Here is a 9,399-nt window from a genome sequence, read left to right as displayed (position 1 = left end):
ACTAAAAAGGAGAAAATATCTATGAAAACACTAGCCTACGCTTTTGTGCTGTGGTATGTTGGCAAAGAGAACAAAAAGCTTCAGACCACAGCATGCGAAATATCAGGAACTTGTAGTCGTTGAAGGTATCAGAGAGGCTTCTGGCTCATAAGCTTCTATGAAGCCCCAAGGACTAAATTATCCCTAGGATGCAGTAGAAGGTAATCTTCCTTTCATAGCCTTCCTTTCACTAGATGATAATGGGCACTGTTTCAGAGTAGTGTGAGTCCATGTCTGGGAAGGGACAAGAAACTCCCCGTCAAACACCACATAGAACGTGTCTTCCAAATAAGTTTTGCTTATTTGTCTCATGTGTCTTTACCAACAGTGAATTTTTTTCTGTCTATTGTAAGAATTATTTTTGCTAATCATTTTATTCACAGGTGAGAAAAGAACAGAGTTGGTCATTCTATGTCCGTCCAGCTTCCTGATTTCATTTTTTATACTTGTAGATTTGTCTGTTTCTCCTTTTATTTCTGTTAAACTTTGCTTTATATATTTTGAAGCTCTCTTATTGCGTGATACATATTTAGAGTTGTGATAGCTTCTTGTTGGATTGATCCAACAGGAAATTAAGGAATTTACCCTTTATTTATAACATTGCTTTTTGTCTTATTCTATTTTGATATTACTATAGCTTCACCATCCTTTTAGCTAGTGCATGGTTTATCTTTTTCTACTCTTTTAATTTTAACCTTTCTGTCTTATTTTTCAAGTGTGTCTCATTAAACTGCATTATTTTAAATAAATATGACAATCTTACTCTTTAATTTGACAGATTTAGTGAATTTACATTTAGTGTAGCTGGGTTTTGGTCTACCACCTTAGAATTTGTTTTCTTTTTGGCCTAGCTTTTTAAAAATTTGAACTTTTTATTTTGAGGTCATTCTAGATTCTCATGCAGTTGTATGAAATAATTCAGAGACATCCATGTACACTGTATCCAGTTTCCCCCAGTGGGAATGTTACCCAACCAAGTGGACTCACCTGGTGACTTAAATAAGTTCTATACCAGTGGAAGTTGTCTCACAAAGTAAAGTGTATTTGCAGCAAATAGGAGGCCATGAGGAATCATTTCCAAAGTCATGATGTCCTGGAACAAAAGGAAGCAGGAACTTCTATTTCAGTTGGGGAATGAATATTCAAAAGAGAGAGGCGGGTATTCGCTTGCACAGGCTCAGCTGGAAAACATGCTTCCACATAATGAGGCCCTAGCTCCTCCTGGAGAGATCTTTGCATTAAAAATAAGGCAAAGGTCATGGGCATAGCTCCTGTGGTGAGGCTTGGTCAGTTTCAGGATGGCTGGTGGTTACATCTCCTTAACATACAAAAGGAAAAGAAACAACTCGGAAAAAGTTAATTGCTTCCAAATCCACCTTTGAGTTTCTCCAGGCACCTAGACCGCGACAGTAACATCTTGCAAAACTATATACAGTATCGCAACCTGGGTATTGACATTGATACAGTCAAAATTTAGAATATTCCCATCATCACAGGGATCCTTCTTGTTGTCCTTTTATAGCCACACCCACTTCCCTCCTGCCCCCAACGCCCTCCTTAAGGCCTGGCACCCCTAATCTGTTCTCCATCTCTATATTTTCATGTTTCAAGAATATTACATAAATGGAATCATAAAGTATGTCATTTGGGTATTGGCTTTTTCACTCAGCATAATTCCCTGGATAGTCATACATGTTGTTACACGTGTAAGTAATTCATTCCTTTTATGGCTGAGTGGTATTCCATGTGGCAATACCACAGTTCGTTTAGCCATTCACTCATTGGAGGACATATGGGTTGTTTCCAGCTTTTGGCTGATATAACTAAAGCTGCTTACATTCATGTACAGTTTTTTGTGTGAACATAAATTTTCATTTCTTTTGGGTAAACACCTAGAAGAGTTTTAGAAGGAATTTGTCAATTTATGCCGAAAAGAAGTGTACCTATCTAGGATTTTGATTGAGATTGTGTTGAGTATATAGGTCAATTTGGGGAGAATTGATCTCTTTCAAATGGTGAATCTTATGACCCATGAACACAGTATATATCTCCATTTACCTAGATCTTTAATTTCTCTCAGTAATATTTTGTAGTTTTTAATGTAGAAGTAATGAATCTTTTGTCAGATTTACTCCTAAGTATTTCAGAGTTTTGATGCTATTGTAAATGGTACTTTTTTAAATTTCATTTTCCAATTGTTCATTGCCAGTATATAGAATTACAATTGATTTTTGTATCTTGTAGTCTGTTACCTTGCTAAACTCACTTAGTATTTCTACTAGAGTTCTGGAGGTTCCATTGGATTTTCTACATAGGTGATCATGTCATCTGTGAAAAAAGACGGTGGTACCTATTCCTATCTATTGTGAATAGTGTACCTATTTCTATTCCAATCTGCAGGTACAGGATGGACCCCCACCCAAAATTTGGTTGGGATGTTGAGACTGATGACGCCCCCCACACACACCAAGAGGGTATGAAACGTTTTCTTATTCACGCAATGAAGCTTTCTAGGGAAAGCAGAGCTGGCTTCCCAAGAAAGTCTGCAAATAGTTTGCAAGAGCAGGGAAAGGAAATTGGCATGGAGTTTTTATGGCAGAGGCTTACTTGGTTTAAATCTCCTGCTAGTGCCAAAGGAGGGAGCACCTGAGCTTGCCCAGATATGGGGCACAAGAGAAAGAAGGAGGAGTGAGGCTTAAAAGCCGTGTGCAGCTTCGTCTGCTGCTCCTAGTGCTGTTTGTGTGCGGACCTGGTGAAGCAGCAGCTGAGGAGACGCAGGAGCTCTCCACGGCTGAGGAAGAGCCTGAGGAAGGAGTCAAGACTGAGAACAATGATCCTATTAATTTGAAGGTGGCGGAGCAGGGTGGTCCTGTGAGGCAGTTTAAGATTAAGAGGCATACACCACTTCATAAACTAATGAAAGCCTGTTGTGAATGGCAGGGTTTGTCAACGAGGCAGATCAGATTCCAATTTGATGGGGAGCCAATCAATGAAACAAGCACACCTGCTCAGTTGGAAATGGAGGCTGAAGATACAATTGATGTGTTCCAGCAGCAGACAAGAGGTGTCTACTAAAAAAGGAACCTGCTGTGGCTTAGCGGGTAAGTGCGCGCGCTCTGCTGCTGGCAGCCGGGGTTCGGATCCCCGGCGCGCACCGATGCACCACCTCTCCAGCCATGCTGAGGCCGTGTTCCACATACAGCAACTAGAAGGATGTGCAGCTATGACATACAACTATCTATTGGGGCTTTGGGGGGAAAATAAATAAATAAAGCTATAAAAAAAGAAAAAAAAGGAACCTGCTACTCTACTCCAGAACTGCTCCTCCGGACCAAGAGGACATTCTCAATTAGAAAAATGCTGTTTGGTTCCACCACATCCTGACTACTACAGTATAGTTTTCTCTAGTCTTTCATTTTGCCTTTCCCCATTCCTTTATCGTACATGAAGTAACTGGTGTATGTGCACAAGCATATTTTTTTTAAACTAAATAGCCAATGGTATGTTTTGATCGACATCAGATGGAGATGGGATGGGGAAAAATACTGGTTCTGTGAAAATACTCCCTTTCCGTTTGCGGCTGGGAGCTGCTCCTTCGGCTCTTCTCTTTATATTCTAGTAAGTTATTATACTCTCACTGTTTAACAAAAAAGAACATAAAAATACTTGCGTACCTTGTTCGACTGGAGAGTTTTCATGTTTTTCACTTATCATTGTAAAACCAAGGACGATTTTATAACTTGTTTTTTTCTTTTGTTTTTTTTGTTTTGTTTTGTTGATTGCAGTAACATTGGTTTATAACATTGTATAAATTTCAGGTGTACATCATTATACTTCTATTTCTGCGTAGATTACATCATGTTCACCACCCAAATACCAATTACAACCCATCACCACACACATGTGCCGAATTATCCCTTTCGCCCTCCTTCCTCCCCCCATCCCCTCTGGTAACCACCAATCCAATCTCTGTCTCTATGTGTTTGTTTATTGTTGTTATTATCTACTACTTAAGGAAGGAAATCATACGGTATTTGACCTTCTCCCTCTGACTTATTTCGCTTTGCATAATACCCTCAATGTCCATCCATGTTGTCACAAATGACTGGATTTCATCGTTTCTTATGGCTGAGTAGTATTCCATTGTGTATATATACCACAGCTTCTTTATCCATTAGTCCCTTGATGGGCACTTAGGTTGCTTCCAAGTCTTGGCTATTGTGAATAACGCTGCAATCTTTCCGCATTGGTGTTTTCAAGTTCTTTGGATAAATATCCAGCAGTGGAATAGCTGGATCATATGGTAGTTCTATCCTTGATTTTTTGAGGACTCTCCATACTGTTTTCCGTAGTGGCTGCACCAGTTTGCACTCCGACCAGCAGTGTATGAGAGTTCCCTTCTCTCCACATCCTCTCCAACACATGTTGTTTCCTGTCTTGTTAATTATAGCCATTGTGACGGGCGTGAGGTGAAATCGCCTCGTAGTTTTGATTTGCATTTCCCTGATAGTATAACTTGTTTTTTGTATGTAGCTGTCATATGTAGGGCAATCCGTATCTAAGTAGGGGTAAATTAAAAGAAATGAATCCTAGATAGTTTTCCCTTCAAGTCAAACATCTTGTTGTTTAAATAAACTTCTTTCTTAAAAAAAAGCACCTTTGAGTAGCAAAACATCAAAAAATGGAATCAGACTCTTCATTACACTATCAAATCTGTATGCTATTTATTTATCTTTCCTGATCTCACTGGCTAAAACCTTCAATACAAAATTGACTAGAAGTGGGGACAGTGGATATCTTTGTCGTGTACCTGATCTTAGAGGGAAGGTATTCAGTTTTGTATTATTAAGTGACATGGTAGCTGAAGGGTTTTGGTAGATGGCCTTCATTGGATTGAGGAAGAATTTTTTCTTTTTCTGGTTCACTAGTGTATATATCAGGAATGGATGCTGAATTTTGTCAAATGCTTTTTCTGCATCTGTTGAGATGGTAATATTGTTTTTCTCTTTTAGTTTGTTAATATGTTGAATTACACTGGGCTTCAAATCTTAAACCAATCTTATATTCCTGGGATAAACACCACTTGGCCATTGTGCATTATCATTTTTATAAATTGTTGGGTTCAATTTGCTAAAATTTTATTAAAAGAATTTTTTGCAAATAGGATCATGAGGGATATTGGTCTGCAGTTTTTTGGGGAGTAATGTTTCTGTCTCTATAACTCATAAAATGAGTTGGGAAGAATTTCCCTCTTTTCCCTATTCTGGAAGACTATATAGAATTGTTATAATTTCTCCCTTAAATGCTTAATAGAATTTTAAATGTTTAATAGAAATTAAAATTAACTAGAAATATCTAATAGAATTTACCAATGAAGTCATCTGGGCCTGGTGGTTTTTTGTAGGAAGGTTTTTAATTACAAATTCAATTTATTTTATAGATATAGGGCTATTCAAGTTGACTCCTTCTTCTTTAGTTAGGCTTGATAGTTTGTGTCTGTCAAGAAATCTTTCTATTTCACCTAAATTGTTTAATGTATTAGATTAAAGTTGCTATGATATACTTCGTTATCCTTTTAACATTTGTAGAATTGGTAGTGATGTCACCTCTCTCATTCCTGATGTGGGTATTTTATGTTATCTCCCTTTCTTTCCTGATCAGTCTGGCTAGAGTTTTATCATCTTTATCAATCTCAAAGAACTAGCTTTTGGTTCCATTGATTTTTCTTTATTTTTCTGTTTTCTATTTCATTGGTTTCTGCTCTGATCTTTATGATTTTCTTTGTTTGCTTACTCTGTGTTTAATTTGCTCTTCTTTTTCTGGTTTCTTAAAGTGGAAGATGAAGTCATCGATTTGAGACCTTTCTTCTTTACTAATACAGGTATTTAGTTCTATAAATTTCCCCGAATACTGCTTCAGTAGCATCCTATAATTTCTATATAATGTGTTGTGATTTTCTTTCAGTTAAAAATACTTTCTAATTTCCTTTTTGATTTCTTCTTTAGTCCATGGGTTATTTAGAAATGTGTGTGTGTCTAAATATTAGGGAATTATCCAGATATCTTTCAGTTATTGATTTCTAATTTAATTTCATTGTGGAAAGATGCTTGTTTTGCAGCCCAGAATATATTCTATCTTTGTAAATGTTCCATGTGCAATTGAAAAAAGTGAGTATTTTTTGCTGTTGTTGGTTGCAATGCTCCATAAATATCAATTATTAGGTCAAATGATGGTGTTTTTTAAATCTTCTATATTTTAACTGATTTTCTGTCTACTTATTCTAGTAATTACTGAGAGCAGTACTAGAATCTCTGACATGATTGTGGATTTGTCTCTTTATGCTTCCAGTTTTATCAGTTTTTGTTTCTTGTATTTTGGTGCAATTATTAGGTACATAAACATTTACAATTATTGCCTCTTGAATAACTGACCACTTTATTATTATGAAATAATCTTCATTATCCCAGTAATATTTTTTGCTCGGAAATCTACTTTGTAGATATTAATACAGCCACTCCAGCTTTCTTTTTTTTAACAGCTTTATTGAGATTAAATTCACCACCAATTTACCCATTTACAGTACAATTCAATTATTTTTGGTATATTACATTATTAAATTTTTATATTATTGTAAAACATATATAACATAAAATTTGCCATTTTAATTTTTTTGTGTGTGTGTGAGGAAGGTTAGCCCCGAGCTAACATCCGATACCAATCCTCCTCTTTTTGCTGAGGAAGACTGGCCCTGGGCTAACATCTCTGCCCATCTTCCTCTACCTTTATATGGGACACCACCACAGCACGGCTTGACAAGTGGTACGTCACTCCGTGCCTGGGATCCAAACATATGAACCCTGGGCCGCTGAAGCGGAGTCCGCGCACGTAACTGCTATGCCACCAGGCTGGCCCCACAATTTTTAAGTGTACAATTCAGTGGCATTAAGTACATTCACAATGTTGTGCAATCACCATCATTATCTATTTCCAAATCTTCATCACCCCAAATGGAAACTTTGTAACCACTAAGCAATAACTCCCAATTCCTCCATCTCCCCAGCCCCTGGTAACCTCCAATCTATTTTCTTTCTCTATGAATTTGCCTAATCCAGATATTTCATTTAAGCAGAATAATACAATGTTTGTCCTTTTATGTATGGCTTATTTCACTTTGCGTAATTTTTTCAAGGTTCATCTACGATGTAGCGGGTATTAGAACTTTCTTCTTCTTCTTTTTTTTTTTTTTGGAAGATTAGCCCTGAGCTAACATCTGTTGCTAATCCTCCTCTTTTTTGCTGAGGAAGATTGGCCCTGGGCTAACATCCGCGCCCATCTTCCTCTACTTTATATAGGATGCCGCCACAGCATGGCTTGATAAGCGGTGGGTAAGTCCGCACCCAGGATCCAAACCTGCAAACCCTGGGCCGCTGAAGCAGAGCAAGCAACTTCAAGGCTACGCCACCAGGCCGGCCCCAGAGAACTTTATTCTTTTTTATGGCTGAATAATATTCCATTTTATGTATATATACCATATTTTGCTTATCCATTCACCTGTCAATGGACACTTGGGTTGTTTCCACTTTTTGGCTATTTTGAATAATGCTGCAATGAACATTGGAATACAAGTATTTGTTCAAGTCCCTGCTTTCAATTCCTTTGAGTGTATACCTAAGAGTAGAATTGCTGGGTCATACAGGAATTCTATGCTATGCTTTTTGAGGAACTGCCAGTCAGTTTTCCATAGCAGCTGCACCATGTTATATTCTCACCATCATTGTACAAGGGTTCCAAGTTCTACACATCCTCACCAACATTTGTTATTTTCAGTTATTTTGATAATACCCATCCTAGTAGGTGTAAAGTGGTATCTCATAGTTTTATTTGCATTTCCCTAATTACTCATGATGTTGAGCATTTTTTTATGTGTTTATCGGCCATTTGTATATCTTTGGAGAAACATATATTCAAGTCTTTGCTCATTTTTGAATTGGATTGTCTTTTTGTTCTTGAGTTTTAGGAGTTCTTTATATACTCTGGATATTAAACCCTTATCAGATATATTATTTACAAATATTTTCACCCATTCTGTAGGTTGTCTTTTTACTTTCTTGATAATGTCCTTCGAAGTACAAAAGTTTTTAATTTTGATGAAGTCCAATTTATCTATTTTTTCTTTGGTTGCTTATGCTTTTGGTGTCACATCTAAGAATCCTCGGGGCTGGCCTCGTGGCTTAGTGGTTTAGTGCGTGCGCTCCACTACTGGCGGCCCGGGTTCGGATCCCGGACACGCTAGTGGCGGCCTGGGTTCAGATCCCAGGCGCGCACCGACGCACCGCTTGTCTGGCCATGCTGAGGCCGCATCCCACATACAGCAACTAGAAGGATGTGCAACTATGACATACAACTATCTACTGGGGCTTTGGGGAAAAAAAAAAAGGAGGAGGATTGGCAATAGATGTTAGCTTAGAGCCGGTATTCCTCAGCAAAAAGAGGAGGATTGGCATGGATGTTAGCTCAGGGCTGATCTTCCTCACACACACACACAAAATAAATTAAAAAATAAGAATCCATTGCCAAAGCCAAGGACATTCCAGCTTTCTTTACACAGCGTTAGCACAGTGTGTCTTTTTCCATCCTTGTGCTTTTAACCTATTGGTATAGTTATATTTAAAGTGAATTTCTCATAGGCAGCATTTGGTCGAGTCCTGCTTTTTTATCCGGATCTGCCACTCACTGCCTCTTAATTGGGATGTTCAGATCATTTATATTTAATCTGATTATTGATATAAACCTTCCATTTGGCGATTTGTTTCCTGTCTGTTATTTGTTCCCTTTTCTTCTTTCTGACTTCTTTTGGACTGAATATTTTTTATGATTCCATTTTCTCTCCCTTGTTGGATTATTAGCTATAACTCTTTGTTTTTTTAGTTTAGTGGTTGCTTTAAGGCTTAGAATATACCTCTTTTACTTATCACAGTGTTCGTTCAAGTGATATCACATAGAATATAGGAACCTTACAATAGTCTATTTCCATTTCCTTCCCTTTTCCTGGCCTTTGTGCTATTGTTGTCATACGATTAGCTTCTATGTATGTATACAGGTAGATGGATAGATATAAAACCTTAACTACATTGTTTTTATTTTTGTTTAAATAGTACTTTATCTTCCGTTGAGATTTAAATAATAAGAAAATAGTCTTACATGTTTACGCTGTAGTTACCATCTCCAGGGCTCTTCATTCTTTTGTGTAGATCCAGGTTTCTATTTGTTATCCAATTACACATATATTAGGCCTCTTAAAGTCACCCTTCAACTCACTAATATTCCACTCACTATGTTTAAGTTGACTTTCTCTGTGTC

Source organism: Ceratotherium simum, chromosome 33 (genome assembly GCF_057802395.1).
Source record: "Ceratotherium simum simum isolate JZ-2026a chromosome 33, ASM5780239v1, whole genome shotgun sequence".
Classification (NCBI taxonomy): Eukaryota; Metazoa; Chordata; class Mammalia; order Perissodactyla; family Rhinocerotidae; genus Ceratotherium; species Ceratotherium simum.
This window is presented reverse-complemented; position numbering follows the sequence as displayed.